The 23,783-nt window shown below is 31.3% G+C and overlaps 1 protein-coding gene across 2 annotated transcripts in view; it reads left to right on the top strand.

Moving 5' to 3' along the window:
• Positions 1 to 23,783, top strand: part of Nha1 (Na[+]/H[+] hydrogen antiporter 1) — a 235,547-nt gene that overhangs the window by 179,614 nt on the left and 32,150 nt on the right. The window lies entirely within an intron of this gene.

Genomic DNA, 23,783 nt, shown 5'->3' with positions numbered 1-23,783 from the left:
AACTGTTAAGGGAACCGATCTCACGGAAATGACGGCCAACTGATTCGGATACGGCGTCGGTGATAGCGGGTGGAACAGCGAATCCGGTGGGATTTTTACAAAGCATTAACGCTGCGACGTTCGAGCGAGCTGAAAATGCGATTGGGAAGTTCGGTTCTTTTAGAGACATGGATACGGGGGTTTCTGGGTTCCTAGCATTGTTTGGAAGCAGAAACCAGATTATTGAGAGTGAATATTGAATTCAATATTGACAAACCTCACACTGAATTTTAGTCTTTTAGATTTTCTCAAATTCCAAATAGAAATAACAAGCCATTCCATGTTGTCTTCAAAACCATTTTTAAACATTGAAACGTTATTTTAAATTATAACAATTTTCACATATCTAACCCTGAACTTTAATGTTGTTGTTATTTACTACATTGCAGATATTGCTTTATATATTTTTAATAAAGACAATTAAATCAGTTCTTCAGATTATTCAATGATAAACTACTTTTAAGTTTATTCAGGAAATAAACTACTTTCTACAAAAGCTACAGGATACTTTCACAACCGCAACAATTAATGATACAGATGCTTTCATGACAAATGTATAATAGTGAAAATTAATAGTCATAACAGTTTCTATTGTGCATGTATGTCATGTGTAATTTCGAAGATAATAGTCTGGTTTATATTGTCACTCTGTTTCATGTTGCTACCTCCACATCTACAGTTTCGATGTAATCACATGAATAAGTCAATAAAAACTTCAGAATTTTTTTATTTGAGATAGCAAGTAATAATAACAAGTTTTTGATAAAACGAAGTATGTTTTACGTAAACTTTATATAGATAATTCATTCTTATAACTGGATGATATTAATTTAATAAATCATGTTCAAAGAAGGAAATATTTAAAAAAATATTTTATGCAATGTTACTCTATACTTTTCTTTGATGCTTTTAATTAATTTTTTAGTTATTAAAATTATTCTATATATTTAGATCTGTGATATTATTTTCATTACTATCTTCTTCGAAATTATTTAGTTCACTCTTAAATTCAATGAATCAATGTAAAATTTAGAATTCCTTGACAAAGGTAGTAGAAAAGAAAATATAATTATTCTGTAATAGATACAAACTAGTGAGCATTAAGTACTGTTAAGTGGTATTAAATTGTATACCCACAGGTAACGGTACGTTACAATTTAATAGCTATGACTTCATGACAAAAGGCTGCTTCTACAGAATTAATTTGGCTGGTCTTGGCCCATTATAGTTATAAGCCCTACATTTTCATTCTTGCCTACTGTTGAGAAACGACATTATAATGCTCAACTTGGAACAATGGTTGCGATTTTCTAACGCTTGACCACTATGTAACGCATAGTTTCTCCATTTTCGTAAATACATGAAAACAATAGGTAAGACTAATATAAAATTTAATTCCTACAAATCTTATGTCGTATATTGTAATTGAAAAATGGTTCAATTCCTTTTAGAAATTTGAAGTTGGATAAGAACAATATGAATAATATAAGTGACAATGAAATTACTTTGATGTGTTTAAACGTTTACATTGCAATAAATAAACTTATAATAATTATGAAAAATGTGATACGTTTCAATTGAAAATTACGAAGTCTAAACAAGTTTCTTATTCAAATTCGCATTGAACTATTTACACAAATAGTATAAAATAAGACGGATAATCCAATTATTGTTTTTTTCGTAGCGATACTACGAGACAGATAGAACTATACGATTTTTAACATTCTGGAATTCTTGTATAACATTAAACAAGGTTAACGTTTATTTTATGATTTATTAAACTAAAACTTGATAAACGAAATTATTAGTTGTAATTATTTATTCTAATGTGTTTGTATTTTATAAAATTAAGTCGAAAAAAACATATGCGTGTAAATGTTTAAAGTCAAGTTTGTAGTAATACAAGACCCTGTAAACAAATGTTCACAACTGTAATGAAAATTGACACATTAAGGGAAGTATTTATTATGCGAAATCGTGACCGTATTAAACCGACATTTGTCGTTAAATCTGGTATCAATAATGTCAGTGACAAAGTTCACGAAAACCTGTGTCAGCAGCACCTGTTACGGACAGGATACGAGATTGGAATATGTCGAAGTAAATCCCAACGTTAAAGAGGAATTAACGAGTGATATGACGCTGAGATGAATGAAATTTTTATTCCATAAATTCGACTGAGAAATTTATATCGATAAAATTCAGCGTTATTTTTATACTCAGGATAAAAAAACCGGTACAATATACTGAGAAGAAAAATGTTACCACTGAACTATGTATTTTTATGTAAATACATTCAATTTAGTGTAATGTAATTTTATAATTATCGTAAAATTAATATAATTTTATAATATTTTTAATGCGATTGATTTGAAAGCTTTGTTTTGATAAAAGTGTAACAAAGATTTATTAAATACTGTGAATCATTTTAATATATCTTTTTGTATATCATCATCTGTTATTAATACATGAACTTTGCTGTCTTATAAATTAAAATAAAATAAATATTTATTACAGATAGGCTTCGTGGATTAGATTGTCAAGATTTTTAATTTGATATGAATGAATTCATACTTGTTCTTGAATTTCATAGGATAAAAATTTGTCGGAAAATATAAAAAGAATCCTGACAATATTTTCCTCTTTAAAAGAAATATTAGTTTCCCTAGAAATTTTGTTATTACGTTAAAAACAAGAGAGACATTATAAGTTCTTCGAAATGTGAATTTAATACAGAAGTAGATCTTTGCAGCATAAAATTATACTTTTCCTGATTGATTGATTTTTATATGTAATGTAATCCATTTTCTGTTATGTGATTCATTATGAAATACCATCTGTATTTAAATAATATTGCAATCAATATGCTAAGTAATGGAATGTGGATTTTATGAATTTATTAGATTAAATTGAAATGCACAGAACACGTTGCAGTATAAATTTGATCAAGGATCAGTGCACGGTGCAGGTTTCGTTTTAATTAACATGTTTCTGAACGTACAGGTTGGGACAAATGAACCTTTACAAGTTGTTTTCTCTGAAATCACAGGGATTATCGATTTTATATTTGTTAAACGAAGTGAAACAACAAATTTTTCTGCGTCGGCTACGAAGTGGACAATAACGGTTCTTTTCATTCATTTCGAATGGATTTCTGGATTAATTTATCATTCGAATAGCTTTCATTGAATCGAATAACTTTGATCTGATATGTTCTTTTTATTCTACGCAGCTAAAAAGTTGTGGATATCCACACAAATTATCAATTTCGAATGTTGACTTATAAATAATAAAATCAACATTTTATTTTATAAATAAAGGGGTAGCATAATTACATAAACTTTTGCAATTGTGTTTTGAAGAAGAATTCAGTACAATTCTAAGAAAGTTTAATATGAGAATAACGTAGAACTCACCACTATCTCTAGAATGTAATCTTAATATTGAATTAAATTTTTTGTATTGTTATTTAACGTCGCATCGACTTTTCGGTCATTAGCGACATGCTCATTTAATTGTTACATTTATTTCCACAGGTGCACTATTTTGAGAAATTCTATCAACTTGCTTCTGTTGTTCTGTGATTTGAAAATTTACTATATTTGGTTTGATACTTTGGCTCTGTTGCGATGAGTTTTCATTTCCGTACATTCTATTAATATGAATTAAATTTATTGTCAACTGTTGACGAATATACAATTCTATTTAAAATATATGAACAGACCGCGATACTCTCGTTAAAAGCTACATAGAATATTTTGATACAGGTTAAATTATCTGCCCTAATGTGTTATGAAAGCATGAGGTCAATATCTCCTGTAGTTTAAGAGAAAGCAACTTACATCACTTCATTCGGTTCATTCAGTGCAAAACTAATACTTCCAGAATTCTGTTTTTAATTAGCTTGTTTTATTCGACTTTTAGCTAATAAAGTTAGACATGCAGAATAGAAATATGCTCTTATAGATTAATGTTGATAAAGTGTTATGTTGTTAAGTTATCGAAAAGAAGTTAGAACAAACGTATCCCACTGCTATAATAATAATACAAAATAATAGAAAACATTCTGATAATTTGAAGGGCTGACACAAATATTATTAATAGTATTAGATCGAAAGTAATTAAAAAACTGTCACTGTCATATCATGACTATCATTTTAAGACAATATACTATAATACAAAATTTTCCATTAAATATGCACATCCCTAATTAATGATCAAAAGGTTTCATAAAGAGACCACAAAAATACAAATTAGCATTAACATTGGTCGCTAACAAATCAATCAGTTGCGTTTATACCCGCATTTCTACGAAAAAATACTCAGTACACGGTTTTACAGAGTCGCAGTACCATTGAATCCTAATCCCATGGCATTCGTTCAATCACGACCGCATTCTACCGAAAGTATTGTCCCTGATTTTCCAGCAGTTGAGATGGCACGTTATTCGAACCACGTTGGCTGGAAATTCCGGACGACGGATAAAAAAGAAGTAGCGGGATCTCTAAATTCGACATTGTTTGGTGCCGCGATGCGCGCAGCGGACAATGATTTCGGAAAAAGCCATCCTTGAAATCTGCTCAAAGGGGACGGCAGAGAAAGGACCATGATCTGTTTGTGATTTGGTGCCGCGTGACGGATCACGAGACGTACGCAACATCACTTCAAACGCATTACGATCCGTTTGCGAGCGAAGGACCGCGTGAGGAACTATGTGCACGAGCGACGCGATCTCGCTATGGTGGTCTAGCATATTTGAATCGATTGTCAATTTTATAAATTGAATGCTCGTTGTCAAAAACAATTCTTCACTTCAACAAAGTCCACCATTGATATCAAACGTGATGTTAAACAGTTTATTTAAAATAAATTATAATTGGCATAATAGCCACATAGACAGAGAAAATGTCATCTTATACTGTGTACATAATTAAAAAAAAGAAATGTATATGTTTGTTATTCTTTTCGCGATCGGCAGCAAATTATTTGGTATCCAGAAGAGAAATTTCACGCAAAACTCGTAAACGTAAAACCCTGTCATAACAATATTTTAACATTATTGTTAATAGGAATATTTTAGTCGCATTATACGGTGTTTTATAGTATTCTGAAAATTTGTGCTCGTATTAGCAATTAGATATAAATGCCTCTTCGTCAAATATTGGCACAAACTAACTGTTCAAGCAGAATTGGATGCTACCACAGCTGCAGAATAAGTCCACTTAGAGGAAAATTCATAAAAAGGATCAGGAGAAATGAAACCCTGTCCGTGTGTGTGTATGATTTCACCCATTGTCTTACAATATTGTGCCAGACTTGTGGTAAGGATATCGAACAGAAACTAGCAAATGTAAATGCCATTCTATTTCTTTGAGTTGAAGTCAAACGTTGTTTTTCTGTTATAAATTCTTAATATTCTAGCTACTACAAGCGACTATAGTAGTTTTAACCTGTGTCATCTCTTTGAACGTACGCTACTGTGGTAGTTCGATTCTTACTTTGACATCGATAGCTGTGTGCATTCTTGTATACTGTAATGTAATTCCATAGTCGAAAACTCTATCAGTCTCAAATCGTAGTGTCACATTTAATAAGCACAGGCTGTGACAAACCTTGCCATACAGGGATATAGTTCCGCAACCAGTTCCATCGTAGTTAAGACGTTAATCATTGAAGTAAGTGTACGCATGGGAACAACATGAAAATCTTTTTCATTTTTAGTGAATTAGTAGCAATAAAGTAGTTCTAACATTCTTAATTGTAAAGGAAATCATAGGAAAAGGGGTTAAACTTTCAAAGATGATGTTTCTGCGTAGTACTGTTACCATTTGTCTATGTCTTGATTTGAAAAGAATCAATTCGGTCCGGAGCTATAAATTACTATTAAGGTTCCACTGTGAATTAGAACTACACTCTAATTTGAGCTGTAGGACGATATTAATCCCTTGCTCTATGATTTCTTTCAAAACTGCATTCGTTAGAACTATTTCATTGTCAATAATTTGCACCCGAAATGGAAAACAAAATCCTGGCTCTTTCTGTACCTACATTTACTCTAAAGATTAAGAACTCATAATAGAAAAATAATATTTAATTGTAACTGAATTCAGTATAATAACAGTTACATTTTCTATTTTCGTTACGTATCTGACATGATATTATAAGCAAAGGATTAAGCTCAGGAGAGACTTGACCGGGCCCTAACTCTGAGCTTAGACTTATTCGATATATCGATTCCGATTCCAGTTCTTCAGAACATATATTATATCGGTTCTGAAACGGTTCTGTAACTGTTATTTTACGGTTCTACATAACTTTTTCAAGAATCGAAAAATAACAATTATTTATATTGCCGAATAACAGTTATGACTTATATCGGTTCTTCATAACTGTTTCAGTTGGAACAGATATATGACAGTTCCCAACAATTATTTTCGGAACCTTTTCAATCCCTGTTTAGCCTAAACAATGTTTAAAAATGTGTCGTATTATATGTTATTATAAACATAACTTTGTCGAGAGTAATTCGTTGGAATCTTAGCCAACTAGGTGCCGGTCTATCATCGAATTTCTAGCACATCGCTAGAGTAAATTTGGATATTATAAAATTTGATTCCGACCAGGTGGGTCTCAGATGTGCATCTTCAAAATCCAATGGTTCTACCAGCTAGTTGGTGTATCTCTGAATTTTACAATTTCTAGCTAGCCTTTTCTCATATATGTCCCTTCGAACGTTAATTTTAAAACGTAATGCTGTTTTTAGAGGGTTTTCCTTTTTTTCTGGAATTAGAAATAACTATGAAAAATCTTAAACTCTTAAATCATCAACAGGTTATAGGTTAATAGTGGTAAATATCTCTTTTATGGTTCTTTTTTCTGAACTATCAGTTTATAAATATTTTCAACTGACATATCTCAATTGTAAGATTGTCGATTTTGATTGAACCTTCCTTTATGAATCTAAAAATAAACCGACTCACATTCACCTATTTTTACCAATACCTGTTATTTATAAAAATATTAAACATTTAATTTTGACATTGTGAAAATAACAAATTCTTATTAACCTAGTATACTTGGACGTTCTTAACTAATTAAAACGTCCAATTCCAACGAACTGACAGGTGACACAAAATACAAATAAATTGAAAATGCTTTTCAGGTCACCAAATATATTTTAGTTGGAAATAACACCAGCAGTAGAAATATTAAGAATTACAATGCAAGAAAATCGTTATCTTTTGTGTGCACCTACAAAGCTAGAATATTTATTAAAGAAAATATCTGCTGACTTCAGACAACATTGGATTCCTTAATCATCTAAAATTAATCTTTCAAACACCCTTCTTCAAAGGTCTACATGTTAAAATGTCCGTGCATTAAATATCCTATGCCCCACTGCATATGTTACGTAACTAAATTATGGAGACTTATAATGAAGTGAAATTAATTTACGAAATTGAAATGAGAATCATCATTTCGCTTATAATTACCAAAAATGATCTAACCGGAATTCTTATTTCACAGAGCAAAGCAAATTTTTGTTCTATTTTTGAAATCGGGTTTAGTCATGTGGTTTCTATTCACATGAATTGGTATCAGTTTACGTGAGTAGTCAGTTATGCAATTCATATTTTATGTACGCAGAGGACGTGGTTTAAGCCTTAAGAGGCTACCCCTTGCAAAGCTGTCCAGAACGATCTAGTGAAACGTGCTTAAACTTATGCAAACTTTGATCCTTGATTAAATTTGTACGTATACCCTGGCCCTGTGGCTGCGAGGCTTAACTAAATATTTGCCAGGACATGTAATTATATTTGCCTCTGCGTAGCGCTGTGATTAACGTATCACTGGTAAAAAGCTTATTACTCACTCGGTAAACATTAGATCGGAAGTGGTAAATATTTTGACATTTTATTGGCCAATTATGATTTACTGATGGCTACTTAAAACGAAATGAGAAATGAATGTTTTTATTCCTGTTTGCGGAAATGTTTTATTAGTGCAAAGGATTAATATCTGAACAATATTAGTTCATAATAATTACAGTTACAATGTTACGATCAAGTTAAATATATTTCTAATTTATCTAACAAGAACATATACACAAAATGTGTACCTGGATACAGCTATTGTAAGAATTTTATAAAACTTATAATTGAATTGAGTTTTACTTATAATTAAATATATTATTCATTCCTAGAAAAGCGGAAATCTGAAATAATATTGAAGCAAGATATTAACATAAAGATACTATTAACACTCCAAAAACGTAAGAAAAATAATAAAATTTTTAAAGCAGCAAGTCTAATAAATAAAACTTAAAATACGAAAATGAGGTTTAGCAATCCAGAGTAATTGATGTGACATAAAATTCTCTATTTCGGTTCTCCATAACTGTTTTAGTCAGTACCAATATATAACAGTTTAAAATAGTTATTTTTGCAACCTTTTAAATTCCTGCTTGCTGGTACACCTGCACCTCGAAGTCTTCAAAGACTCCTGATTTCGTATAGTAAAGAGAACAGCACAGAAAACGGCTGATTTTGAGGCCATCGAAGAACAAGGGAACAGTACGAGAGGCAATGCAGGTGCCGACGCAGCAACCAAGTGTTGGCAGGCTTTCCGACCGAATCTGTACACAAACATTTAATTCGCCCAAATCGATAGATGCCGGTAGCAGTAGCTTGATGCCTGGCCCCGCGGCCGACTTACTTCAATTGAATTTCAAATCTTCGCAATCAATATCTCGCGAACAGCAACGCGCACGCATCACGCTTGCAAATTGAATATTGTCCTTCCTGTGACTCTCTTTAGGTGTTGTCTTGTCTCTCTTCCCTGTAATCCACTCCTCTGGAGACAGAACAATTCGTTTTTTGCCACGTTCTCGTTATTCGTTCGCGTCTGCACATTCGTCAAGGTCGCTTTGTTCTTCTAGGAACGCTTGTTCCTAGATTTCGATCATCCGGCTGTGTACGTGGCTGGTGCATACGAAATGTCGCAGCCTGCTGTTTGAATTTTAGAGTGACAGAGAAAAATGGTGAAGGATATTTTGTTTCTACTGTTTCTGCTTTGAAATGAATAGAAAGACTTTCGTAGGACGTATTTATCGTTAGACTATGGATCTTTATGTACATTCCTATTTTTGTATTAATTAACACATTGAATGCTGTAAGATTTCATAGAGCAAAATACACAAAATGGAAAAAATAAAATATTAAATCATTTGAATGAATTGCATTATTATTATTGTACGTTTATCCAGCTGAATATCATCGCATTAGGTAGAATTATTTAAAATATAGAAATGTTTTCAAATAATCATCGTTTAATTGAGTGAACTATAGTAATTCGATTTGGTTGGGGGTCACCGGTGACCCCCATAGCATTCAACGTGTTAATGTGTATATGACTTAATAAGGGAAAAATTGCTGTCGTCAGTTGGATGATTCCTTGTGGTAAATATAAAATAAAATTGCTATTCATTCGTTTCAACACAAATATACCTTTAATTTATAAAATTGACAAAAGTTACGATGAGTGAAAGGACGATTGAAAAAAAATTGCAAAATTGATTTTGTTGTATGATAAAGCAAATTTGTTAGTGTAACATGTGACAGTGAAATGTTTCTTCTAATTATTTTTACTTTTCAGAATATTCAGTTATTTAAGAAGTCAGTTATGATTAAAATGGAGGTAGAATACGTAAAATAAAAAATAGTTTTGGAAATCCTGAACAACAAAAATAATATGATATTATTAGTTGTTTTGAAATTTTTAAACTATCTTTTGTTGTCCTCTGTATGGAAAAGTATTTTTTGACGCAAAACTAGCTAAGAGTTAACTTTGTCATAAAAGTTAATGTTACCATAACTGCCATTTATTTTGTTACGAGAGTATTCATCAGTTTAGCAGTGTATTTTAAGAAAATATGATAAAGATGAATATGCAAATTTTCTGAAGACTTTCTTCGGTAAGAGTCGTTCTCACGAAACAGTCAACACCTTATGAATATATAAGTGAAAACTAAGATGCAGTAATTCAGTAAAATTAGAATAGCAAGCTTGAAATAACAGAAATAAGGAAAGCAAAAGTCCTGGAAAGAAATGAAACTTTGAATTACAAAATTGGACGAATATTAAATGCGAAGATTAAGAAAGTCCAGAGTAATGCAATACATGTAAACAGAAAGAAGACGGTACTAAAAGTAACTGTAGTAAACAAGACAAAATATGTGTTTAAAGAAAATTTTCAACAGAAGTTTAGTTCTAGTTGCCCTTCACTTTTTAAACTGAACTTTATCGTGAAACGGTGGTAGAAAATATTCCTCCAGTTTCAGAACGTTTGCACGTACCGATTGTTTTCGATAAAAATGCGCTTCTCGAGCGCAGTATCGACGAAAGAATTCGATTTCGCTCCGCCGAATGATTGCAAAACGAAATTTTACTCTATTTTCGAAGACGTTTATTACATTTGTTCGAGATACTCGTCTTGCAAACGATTTCTCTTTCGTGCTCCTCTGTGCCATCGGTTTCCCGTCTGCAGGATATCGAAAGCTTTCAATAGATTTGGGCGGAGAGAAATAAAACGGCGCGACATCAGCTCGCTTTCTGTCTTTTCCCGTAGATCTAAAGAGGTAAAAGTGCAGCTCGGAAACGAAATATCGTTTCATCGGCAGTTGGAATGCGTTTCTGTCACAGCACCAGCGCGTGACCTTTGTCTAAGAGGCTAAAAATAAAATGCGTTAGACCGTTTTTAATTTCCTTCTTTTTCGCTATGGATTGTTTCCGATTTATATATCTGAATACAGTTGAATAATTTTGTACTTAACTCCTCTTGACTGCATGAAAATATTTTATACATTTTCAGGACAGGCAAACTGATAGAATAAATGTTGAAAACATATAGGCCTTAGGTTACAAACACATGAAATTTTTGTTAAAATGCTTATTTACAATGGAAATATACGAAGTTGAGTTCGGCATTTATAATAAATAAAATAATAGTTTATCAAATAAATGAATTACTTTTGAATATAATAAAAAATGACTTTCCTCATTAATTCTTTATTGTAACTTCAACCGTAATTTTTATTTTAAATTTTAGGCAGCTTATTTTTACTCTTACACGTGTATACTCCTAATCAGTTAACAATGTATTTATTATGGTTATATAAAAAAATAATGTGAGAATTTTTTGTATAAAAATACTTACAAATGTTCAATAGCTAAAACAGAAATAATGGTAAATATAAATAAATATAGTATGCACTGTTAATAAAAAAGTTTTTCGCAATTCCTTTTCCTTTTTTCTCTCTTTTTTTTGAGAAATAGCTTACTTTCTAAGGGAACCACGAATGTATACACAGTTATTTGCAACAGGAGATGGCATCTGTTGGATGCCGGATATTAGGGTGTTCGTACACAAAAATTCGCGCACCAGTTACGAATGGTGAATCACGAAAGGGTCTGGCAGACTAAACGTGAGCAATATGGCCTGGTACTAATTTTGATATGTACGTTTGCTGAATAATGCTCCTTGTCTACAATACTACTTATAACAGTTACTGACTTTTACTACCGCTTACAAGACTAATATGAAGAAAACAACTCCTAAGTTTGTAAGTGGTTCTAAGGAGACTTCATATTGGTTTCATTTTTTTTATTCACGTTTCAGCAATCATAATCTTTTTCAATTTGACCCGAAAACTATTCCAAGTAAATACAAAAAATTAAGGCGAAAGGTATTTATTAACAAATATTAAAATATTATTAAATTATAAATAGACAAATAATTAATATTTTGAATTACATATATTTTTATATAATCATAAATAATCAAACGTTTGAAGAAAGAAAATTAAAAACTACAAACTCGATTTGTTTTTAGTGACTAGTATGATATTCTGGTTGGCAAAAGTTACCGATTGAAGTAATCAAATTTGTTACTCTATAATCAAATTTTATCTCATTGTTTCTTGATCGTTACGTTTTATTTCTTAATATTTAGTTCAATATTATCCCAAAATATGTTAGAATTGCAAATATCTTTTTTGTTTTACCTAAATTGTACTTTAAATAGCAACATCAAACATTTTCTCTCCATAACCAGTATACTCATTGTTAAACAAAAAATTTTCATCTTTGCATGACGAATACACTCGACATAAAGATCGAAAGGGTTAATAGGTACCTGTGGTTACCATTGCCGAAGAAAGTATATAGCAATTACTTATTAGCTTTCTCACCCTGCCACACTTCCTCCTATGGAGACAGTAGACCAATTTTTAATTCGTCTTATAGTAGTAGTGTAAACTGTTTTTTATCTATTAATCATTTAGCTTAATAAACTTTTGTTAATATTAAAATACCACTGTATTGTCCCAATCTTATATATATATATAATTTATAAATCATGTACATACCCATTTTAGGACTGTAAAGTAGAACAAAACTATAACTGAAATGTAAAACCGAAATGAAGAACTGAAAAATGACAGTTTTGGAACCATTTCAGAACCCCTTCTATCCTCGGTTTAACCCTTTCGTCCCAAATGGTACACATAGGTACCATGAACACTTTAAATTACTGGGAAGCTAGAAAACATCTAGATAAAGGAAAATCGTATCACACGGTGACCTTTGCTTATGGCTGACAGCTTAGATGCTAATCAGCTATCAGTTATATGTTTTGGTTGATTAGTAAACAGCCGTAAGTTTTTTTCAGGGACAAACGGTTTAAAGCGAATCTTGAAGCAAGAATCTAGCGTCAAATCTCAGCGCGATTGTTTATGTGAGTCAGCGAGCGAGTGGTAGCGGGATATCGCTATTTTTTCTATTATATTCTCTCTTATTTTCTTCTTCTTATTGTTCAATAATACACTGTTATTGTTTTATCGTCAACTTTGAATTTTTCTGCAATTATCGATCTCCCTAAACGCGAAACTCTCTACAGTAGTACCACGTCATATGGGGCCCTACTGTAAATAGGTACAAGCTCCGCGCGACGAAGCCGCTCTGAATTTATTCCCGATTGAACAGACATTCTGGCGGGTGTATCGATTCCAGGCACACGTCTCTTCCTCCCTCCGTCTACATATCTTCCTTTCAAGGAGCTGAAGGCATTCCGCTGGCTTCCCGTGACGACAATAAAAAAAAACCTTTGCCCCGTTCGTTGATCGTAGTCGGGAAACGTTGAGACGAGTTACCGGAGCGAGATATCGTTTTCTTCGTGGCAACCGGCGCGTTCCATTGCACCGAGTTTCCACGTCGTTCCTGCCATCTGCAGCCCGACCAGAATACCGAAGGATTAACGAGAAACGGATATTCGTATGATATAAGACAATACCACGTGGTATTTTTCCTTTTCTTACCGCGTCGCACTACATATCTGACACCCTTTCCCTTCCCATCGTTTTGTAATTCGGTAATTGATCTCTACCGCCCCGTTTCTAGTCGGAACTTCCCCGTTTCTAGTCGGAACAAGGCACACTTGTTGAATACAGTTCATCTGCATTTATAGCGTCGATCATAATTGAACCGCTTGAGCGGCTAAATCAGTTGAAAAACGAAAACAAACCAATGTGCAACCGACGCAACACAGTGAACTTAATCGAACACATCATTACATCATGTATTAACACTAGGTTTACGAAATGCATCAATTTGATGCATATCGAATTTTATGAACATTATTTAGTAAATGTTTTCGTTGATTTTGATCGATGCAGTTATATGAATATTTACGCTAATTGTCTATTTTTTAAATATTTAATTTCCAAGATCTAACTGGATGAACAACAATTTTTCTAGGAACAATAAAATAAAGTGCACAGTAAATGTTCGCAAACCTAGTGTTAAATAGCGAAGGGAATGAAAAAAATATCAAATAAGAGAAGACCCTAAAGAAGTAACCTGAACTATTCGCTCACGCTCTAATATTTTGAAATTTCTGAAAGGAATCAAAATAGTACACTTAATTTAATCAGCTACTCATAACTAAAGAATGCACAATATTAATCATATACATAAATAATCATCTGCATAGTTTAAAGCAATTGCCAATAACTCAATGTGATTGACGCAACTTAAAATATACAATAAAAAAGAAAAAAGAAAAAAGTATTATTATAATCGTTTATTATTTTCGTAAAGTTTCGTGTCAAAAAATTAAAATATTTGTAAATCGATTTAACTCTTTTGCACTTGATCAAATTTCTTAAAATAAACATTCATTATTTTCTGATGAAATAGTAGTAATACTTTTCACAAGTACCATAAATAATATTTTACATTACCGATTGGTTCGAACAAGTTTGCGAACACTTTACGCTTGTGAAACGTTGATACAACAGTAAAAACAAAAGTTTGTATGCATACGAGATGAATACGTGAGAAAAACTAAAACGATAGATATTGGAATCGAATCCCCCAACTGCTTTACTTACCATAGATCGATTACCACTAAGAAAGGGACGAAAAATGAAAGTAACTCATATTGTAAAATCAAACCAACGATTTGCTACATCATCATATTTGCCTTTTTGAACAGTACATCCTTTCCAAAATCTTATAAAATCTGGACAAATTTATTATGAATAATTTAAATATTATAGAAATTAATAAATATCAAAATCATTCATTTATTTCTTGTAAAAAATAAAATTTGTAATATAAACTTGTAAAAAATGTATAATAAATCTCCTTCTTCTGAAAAAATTATTAATGATAAAATTGTATTGACTAACGTAGCTGTCAAAAAAGTCGTTAATGAAGATGAAAGGTTAACTAAGAGGTTAGAGATAATTAAGGGGTTTGTCCCTCCAACTTGTATATTGGTCAATTACGCGTCGGTTTTGTTTTTTCGGTAAATCTGGTTCACGTGAAGCACGAAAGTTGATTTGGTCCGAATTCCTTGCTGCGTGAGAACTGTTTTCGGTTTCCTGCTGTCACCAGCATTTATTTCCACTGACTAGAAATTCGCTGTCCACGTTTTTCAGGCCGACGTTATTCACTACATTTCACAAATTTTGTTATAAAATCTGAATACATTATCTAAACAATTGATTTTCTGTTATAAAAGCGTCCTGAACATTTTTTATCTTCATTTGTTATTTTATATAAATATATAAGGAATTTTAGTAATAACTGTTATTAATTTCTTATATTTACTAATTACTCAATTGTCGAAATTGTTGCTCAACTTCGATTTTCTTAAAAATCAAACAATATTCGGAAAAGATTTATTTCGCATTTTCAACTCATTTTGACTCGTAGTGCCGTCTCTTGTCGTGTTTCACCACCCTGTATAGATTCTAACACTCAAACGAATATCTATCATCTGTTCCTTTTTCGTCGCAGTCTGCGGACCTATGTTTGCCGCAGGGTGCAACTCTTGGCGACTATGCGCAGTTCTACTGTCGCATCGTCTAAACCTATTATCATCGCGAATTGTCCTTTCTTCTGCAATTCTTAACACTTTGTAGGCGGGTGCCGTTTTCCGCGTTTTTGAACGTGCAGCCGACAAATTCAGTTACAGCGCATGTAAACCGTGTTAACCCTTTTCCACTCGACTAAATTCCTTACTATAAATATTCATTATTTTCTGATGAAAAAGTAATGATACTTCTCACAAGTAACATAAAGCAATATTTTAGATAAATGAAAAACAGAATTATATTAATTTAATATGCCATATGTTGATATGTTACACATAATTAAATATTTAATTTTGTATTTTATAATTTTACTACATCAAATCGAATGGTGACTAAAAATCACCTCTAGAGTTCAAAGATTTAATAATTCACGAATGTTAACGATTTGAAGGAACTCGATGTTGTAAATAAAAGATTAACTAATTTCACAAAGGCTTACCTGCCATTTTTATAAAAACCAAGAGATCCATTTTATAGATAATTAGTACTCACTTCGTCCGAAAATATGGTATTACACTTAAATGATTTAACGTATCCTGTTCGAATGGTTCTTGTTCATTACTGAGCCGAGTCTCAAAGTTTCGAATATTAGGTTTCAGGATCCCCAATTGTACATTGTAACAAGGAGATCCATGTTAAATTTTATATATCGTATTAGCACACGAAACATTGAAAGAAAACAGTTTTGTCCTCCAATTTACAAAAAATTTTTCTGCATGTTAGTTGTAAAGATATCATTGATACTTCATCGGGAAAACATACATATTTGTGATAAAAAATATTATCGAGTGCGAAAGGTTAATATGCACATCTATTTTTCGACTGGAATCGTGATACTGTAGTCGATGAAGTGCTGATGCCCCTTTATTGACAGTGGGATTGCGCAATCCGAAACCTGGTCCCCTCCGATATGATGCGTGTCACAGACTTCTGCACAATCGTTTCTAGAGTCATCCCTCACCACTAAACTCTTCCTACTGTGGATCACTTGGCGATTATGCTAATATTTCTCACTCACTTTCGACTGACTTTTTGTAGTTACTGAGAGTGAAATGAAAAATCTTCGCGAAAAACATACTTGTATATTAAATTTCGGTATTTTCATTATTTCATATTTATCACGCGATTTTAGACGATTTTATATTGAAGAAATTAATATACATGTAAATTTTAAATATTAAATCAATCAATATACTAAAATTATTATATTCAATTATTTACTAACAGTGGACTTACAGTGAATATTCAAGGTTAAATATCTCGAGAAATATTGAGTTTTTAGTGATAGTAAATATCCTGAGCCTTTTCATATAAAATGACGCAAAGGAATAATTTTCATAAAAAATATACAGCTTTCTTTTAAAAAAGTGCAATTGTACTTTACAATAATATCAATGCATTTATAAAAAATCTAATACTGTAATGTTATAAACTTTATCAAATAATCAAGGCTTTCGTCAATTTTGTTTCCTTTACGGGAATAAAGTTATTGTCTGCCCAGTTATTACATACACCCTGCATAGTTATACTATGTATTCATTGGTTCTACATAATATTATATTAACCTGTTCACTGTAGAATATAGTTTGAAAAATCTCTCGTTTTGCACGGAATAAAATAAAAAAATGAAGTATGTACGCGTCAATGCTGGTCGAATGCAAGTAAACTATATTTTAACGAAAAGCCAAAGCAAAACAGAGAAGAATTACATGTTTATCTGAAAAAATAAATGATTTATCGTTGGAAAAATTAGTATAATTTCAAGCTTTAAGATGACATGTATACACATTAAACGCAGTTAACTGGTTAAATGCATCTAATTATTAACTTCCATCTTTAAATATTAACGCGACAATATTTGAATGTACGTCCTGCGAATGTCACGTGGCTATTGAAGGCCTCCTAGCGTGTTTACTTATTCACGCGTGTATACACGTACGGGATAGCCGGCACGGGAACGCAATATTCAGCGACTTATGGCAATATCGCGACGCATTTAGGAGAAGTCGCAGGATCACGTGTAACCACGTCGACTGATCGTTGCGAACACGTGCGGGTTACGTACACGTCTCCATGATTTGTGTGTCCACAAAAATTTCATAACAGGGTCCTCTCGGACAACAGATGTAACCGTGGGAGATATTCAGCCAGACCCTACAATCCTCAAATAAAATAAAATCGGATTATTTGGTAGTTTAGTTGTTTAATCATTCGTTTCATTCTGTCAAAATGAAATTTTTTTTATTGTATTGTATTTTTATATTTAAGATTGCATTCTTTATCAATCTTCAGGATTGATGTTACATTGGAATGGGCGACATTATTATCATCTTAAAGAAATTCGGCAGCAAAAATTGTTCAATATCTTGACTTGAAGTATGAAATTAGAATTAGACTGTCCTATTAATAATATTTACAACTTTATTTTATGTTTGCTTTAAATAAATTTAAATTCAAATCGTAGAGTAAAAAAATATTTTTAATCGGCTTAAACAAAATTTAAGTTTGTCGAAATTAATTCCTTTTACTATCATGTTTTTTTTAATGTTTGGAAACAATTTCCCTGTGTCCAAGTTTGTCTTGTTTAACCTAAATTATAACAATGAAAATTGTAAACGGTTTCTTATATGACAGTTTGAATATATATATATACGTCTATATAAAGAAATAAATGATGATGTGGGATCAGAAATGAAAGCATGGTTTAAAACTTTAGTTTCTCAAAATGTAATTGATTCATCAAATTTTTTACTTGTATGTCAGACATATGACACAAGCTGTTTATTCAGCAAAACATGTTCTCTCGAGTCTACAGTAATTGCGATCGATACACATCGACGCGTTAGTGACAAGGTTTGACAAATAAAGTAATAAATAAATAAAAATAGAAATGAAAATGAAAATAAAAATTGAAATAAAAATGAAACAATAAAGATAAGAATAAAAACAAAAATCACAATAAAAATGAAAATAACAATAAAAGTAAAAATAAGAGTAAAACTTAAAATAAAAATAGAAATAGGAAAGAAATAAAAGTAGAATTGTATAAGTATCACAATTTAACTTTCTATGACCATGACTAGTTTTTAGTTTTACTACCTTGACCAACTAGTGGTACTTGAAAAAATTATCTTTCGCGAATTTAATGAATCTAACATTTCAAAACTAGACACTAATTCATATAGATTATTTAATTAATTTAATTACTTTCATTAAATTATTACACAATGATTACTTGTCTTTCATTAATTATGAAACCTGTATGGTTTCATATTTTTCACCAGTATACAGAAACTTACAAAGATTCAATTCCCAATATTTTTTTATTTTTAATTTACATTTAATGTGATCCTTTTAAAACAGAAAGGTATGTTCTGATCTTTAATTAAAACCGTAAGGAAGGAGGAATAACCTAATTTTAATATTAAGTCGGAATATGTGGGAGCATATACGAGCATACGTGAGGATAAATGCAATATGCCTGGTATGTCTGACCATTGCCGTTATTTCTACTTGACCTACACGCGGTGTAGTGGTAGGTGCATAAATTCAATGCATCATTTACTGGTATAGATATCATTGATGGTCCAAAATGCGAATATTCTAATTAAATTCAAAATAGCAGCTATCTAAGTTAATTTGTTAATTAAGTAAACGTAGAATTCAGTCTCCATGAAATGTGCAAATGTTAATCACCTTATTAAAGATTACCTTATAAATGCTTTCGACTTTCTTAAAAATTATAACTAAAGGATTTAATATGTAAAATATTTTAGAATTTCATATGAAATTCTAAGTGTTTAATAAAAAAGAAGACAGATCAACGGATTTCAATTAATACTTTGTTAGAGTGCAAAGCTATTATAATTATATTCTTTCAACGAATCACTTTAAATTAGAAATTATTATGTTTATGTATTAATAAAACTTAAAAGAATTATTTACTGCAAAGGTGCAAAGTTTTTGAAAACATTTTGAAAATAAACTGACTATGCAAGAATTTTACGATTACAAATATTTTATCTTCACTTTTTTATACTATTAAAAAAGTAATACCAAATACTTTCGCTAACCTAATTAAGAAAGAAATGATAAGGAAAATTGTTAATAATATTAAGATTTGAAGAAAGCTTAATAAAAGGTATACATTTCTGTTAACACCTACTATTATTATCCTTATTATGCCACATAGAAATTTCCATAAACTATCAGAATATATTAATTACAAGTAAATGTATACGTATAGAATAAAATTTTACATTAATTCTATAAGGAAACACGGTATTGTATAAAAATACTTAATACCACATGATTACTTCTCTACGTAGTAGGATCCCACTCAACGTTCGCTTTACCACCATTATATTCTATACTGAAAGTGGTTCAGTGGAACTTCGTTGATATGAACGAAATTTTAGCAGTGGATAATTAACTGAACTCTAACTGAGCTTCTATTATCTAAACTGCCGTTCAGCGTCAGTTCACTTATACGAACATTAACCATAGTTACATTTTGTAGTGTAAGTTATTTATCAGTATATCTCCGATAAAGTATGGAATAAATTTTATGTTAATATACACTATCGATTGTTAGAATTTATTTGTCGTATGTTATAACAATTTCGTAACTAGACTAAGTAAAGAATTAATTTATTAACCATTACACAATTATTATACTCCTAAAATTTGCAATATCATTATGTATTTAAAATTAAATGTTTCATAGAATCCTCTTACATAAACGTTCCATATTTAATCTAAAAAGTGTCTTTATCATTATCTTTTTAATAAAATATTTACTGTAAGTTTTAAGTTTTTGGTGATCTTTATATTTTTTTCCGTATAGTTTCGTTATTTTTGTAATATGAAGTTCGCCCATAGTTTATACTTATGTACTAGAGATTTTTGAAACTTTTTCTCTACTGATTTCTGACATGAGAAGACCGTCCTAACTAAAGATAGTCCATCATATATTCATTTTATTTCGATCATAGACCACAGAAAGTGGCAGAAGGGGGAGTTCCTTCAGTCTGAAAGTTAAATGCTGGAAAAAAGCTGTAGTGTATTGATCACGTGGACTTCTGAAAGAACGTGCATGGATATAAAATTCATGTATAGGGTATTCTATTTTAACCTATAAATGCAATCATTTTCGGAACTATTCGTTATTTAAAAAATATCTTAAATACAGTTTCATCTGTCTTTAAAGGGTAAAAATATCACACTCGGGCTACCGACCATTTAATACGGTTGATATGTAATCCATATAAAAACTGAGACAATAGATTATTTTCGGTTTCTTCGTATATTCATTATAGTATTCAAAATCATTTCGAATATTCAATGCTTTCAAGATATCAATAATTGCGAAACAAAGGAACCGAAACCAGTCATTTTGACGGGTACGGTAGTACAAATGTCAATGAAGATCACTACTATGTTTCTAAATATAATCATGTAGTCTTCTATAAATCAATCTACGCAGCAAATCACTTTCTGTAAAAAGATATTAATGTATCTAAAACCCATTAAAACAGAAAAAACTGCATTTCAGACATTTTTAACACTAAAACTACCGAGCAGTTAAATTGAGTTTTTGAAATTCCTCCATACAAAATTGTAGAGTACACCTATTGAGACTTTCATGGATTTAAAATTCAGTTTGCGTACTGCTAAATGAATTTCTTTAATAATTTCTCAGAGAAATATCTGTTACCTCTTTAATCATTGCAAAAGAAGAAATCAGGAATGGGAAAATAATTAAACACACCCCGTATAAAAAGACCTAAGTAAAAGTATTCTAGGTATCCGTAGTAAAATCGATGGATAGGGGAGTTTCAATATTGATAAGGAAAGAGAAGAAAGAAACGGCGTATCAGAAAATCCCACACGCACATCCCTTTATTCATATGTTACCGTGGGCGAACGGCAGAGCAGCGTTTGTTCGTTCCTTCTATGTATGTACATACGTGCTTCAAAGTTTCCTCTGTTCATCATCGATCCGAAACGACCCGAACGTGCAGTTACCTGCTAGTCTGTGTACTGCACGATGTATACTTCGAATGGAGTCCGCTATCCGTTTCCTTTTGCACGAGGAATGAATCGGGCGTCATCTTGTAAGAACTTATTACACGCGATCCTACCGGGTTCCGTGGAGATTTATTTTCGATTTTGTGGAAATTATTTCACCATCGACTGAATTCGATTTCTCGAGCTTCGAGATTTCATTTTTCACTGCTTGAATTGTACTTATAGAATCAGCGATACTTTGATCTAGAAATTTGATCGTATAGTTCAACGTTCGAGTTATATGTTAAATCGGCATTATTTCGTTGGTGTTTACACGTGATGCACCAACTGTGTGCACAGGATTCTCAGATTTGAACAACTATGCTCTTGGCAGAATTATTAGAACGAATTTAAAGGTGTAATATATTTGTAGAAGTATATATCTCCTAAAGCATTTTATAAGATCTCTAATTATTGCAGTAAGAAACGTATTTTAACCTAGTAATTTTTTCGTTAAGTCACTTGTTAAATTAACACGATCGCTATTGACGTTTGTTTTGGTGACAATCTTTTCAATTGCAATATTTTATTCATTCTGACAAACCGTCTGAGCAAAATATCGACAAATGTAAAATTGAAACGAGTTAGCGAGTTTCTAAATATAATACTGTACCTTATAACATTAAATAACGATATCGATATCATTAATTTCACTTTTTTATGTAAACTATAGGGTTACAATGGTATTACGGTTGCAATGCTATTACATTAACACGGTATTACAGTACTCCTTCTTTTTTTAAATTTAATTAAAATTTAAGTAAAATAATTATATAATTTTATATAAGTAGAAGAATTATAAGTTATTTTTAATTTAGTTTACACCGCCGTGGATACGGCGAAAGAGCAATATTAATGTAGTTAATTTGCATAGTTGAAACTTCTGTCAAATTTTTTTTATTATTTCTTATTTTTATAATTTCACTCGGGATGCACAAACTAGGTGCATCGTCTCTTTTTTTAGACGGTATCAATTAATAAACATTCATGCCAATAGAAATCTTTATACCCTGCATTCATTTTAGTAATTCTTCTTTGATTAAATACACAAGTGACGATGTTAGGACCAATTTCAACGAGGTTCTTACTGTAATTCTTTTTTTTTAAGAGAGTAGATCAAATTATGTAAATTTATTTTATTCTGTTCTCGTCCTCAATTGCAACGATGTAATAAACTATTTATTAGATCTTCATGTACAGGCTTAATTGCAGTCAAAACTTTCGCATGAAGTGCATTATAGTAACGTGTATACTTATATCGAAAATGATTAATTGAAATAGCTGTCAACTATTAACTACGCTTCAGACTAAACTTTTGACAGAAATTCCGTGACAAATGATACCTTGCACCAATAGTATCACTTTACAAACTTTGGACTTAGGAAAAATATGCCTACTGAGACAAATGCTCAAATAATTTACTTCGATGATATAAAATTTATCCGCATACTGCCTTAATAATCGAAGCGTTAACCGTTTATCCTATTATTGTATTCGCACTATTCTCGTATTTATTTTATTATTAAACGTTCAAAAACTCACAAAACAATTTCTATTCATTGAAAGTACACGCTTACTTTAAAAGCAAAACATTGATAACAGAAAAACACTTTTTCGCTTCGACTTATACACGACGAATAACATGGATTTTTATCAAACTGAACTAAAAATCTTCACCACGGGTCCCACTCCTTATCACGCGGCGAGGTGTTAACCCTTACGTGGACAACCAAAGCACTTTCTTGAAACTTCAATATCACAGTATTTTCACATAAACATTTTATTTTAAAAGGAAAATCGACATAACAGTGTTCAAGAAATAGAAATCAAAAATAATTTAATCAAGTTTTTTTCAAAATAACTTAGTCAAATAATTTAGTCAGATATTCTGTTACTCACATAAATCTTCTCTCTGCATATTTAACCGAATACGAGGTGTAATTGCACCCTACACACTTTTGGTAGAAGACTTGGAGAAAAAATGTTACTGCATAAGTATTTATTACTACATTCGAATTCACGGTTTCAATAAAATTTGTTCAAGTGTTATCTGAAACATATGACAAATAATATTCCTAGAAAAATTTTAGAAATTTTCCATCTGTCAACCTTTGATTCACATTTTTATCAGCCAGGAGTGTCTTTGCATCCCTCTATACAAAGAGAAGGTTAATCCCGGTGATAGCATTCCATGCGCGACAGCTTTATAGTGACACCGTATACCGGAGCACTGTAATTA

Source organism: Nomia melanderi, chromosome 2 (assembly GCF_051020985.1).
Source record: "Nomia melanderi isolate GNS246 chromosome 2, iyNomMela1, whole genome shotgun sequence".
Classification (NCBI taxonomy): Eukaryota; Metazoa; Arthropoda; class Insecta; order Hymenoptera; family Halictidae; genus Nomia; species Nomia melanderi.
This window is presented reverse-complemented; position numbering and strand designations above follow the sequence as displayed.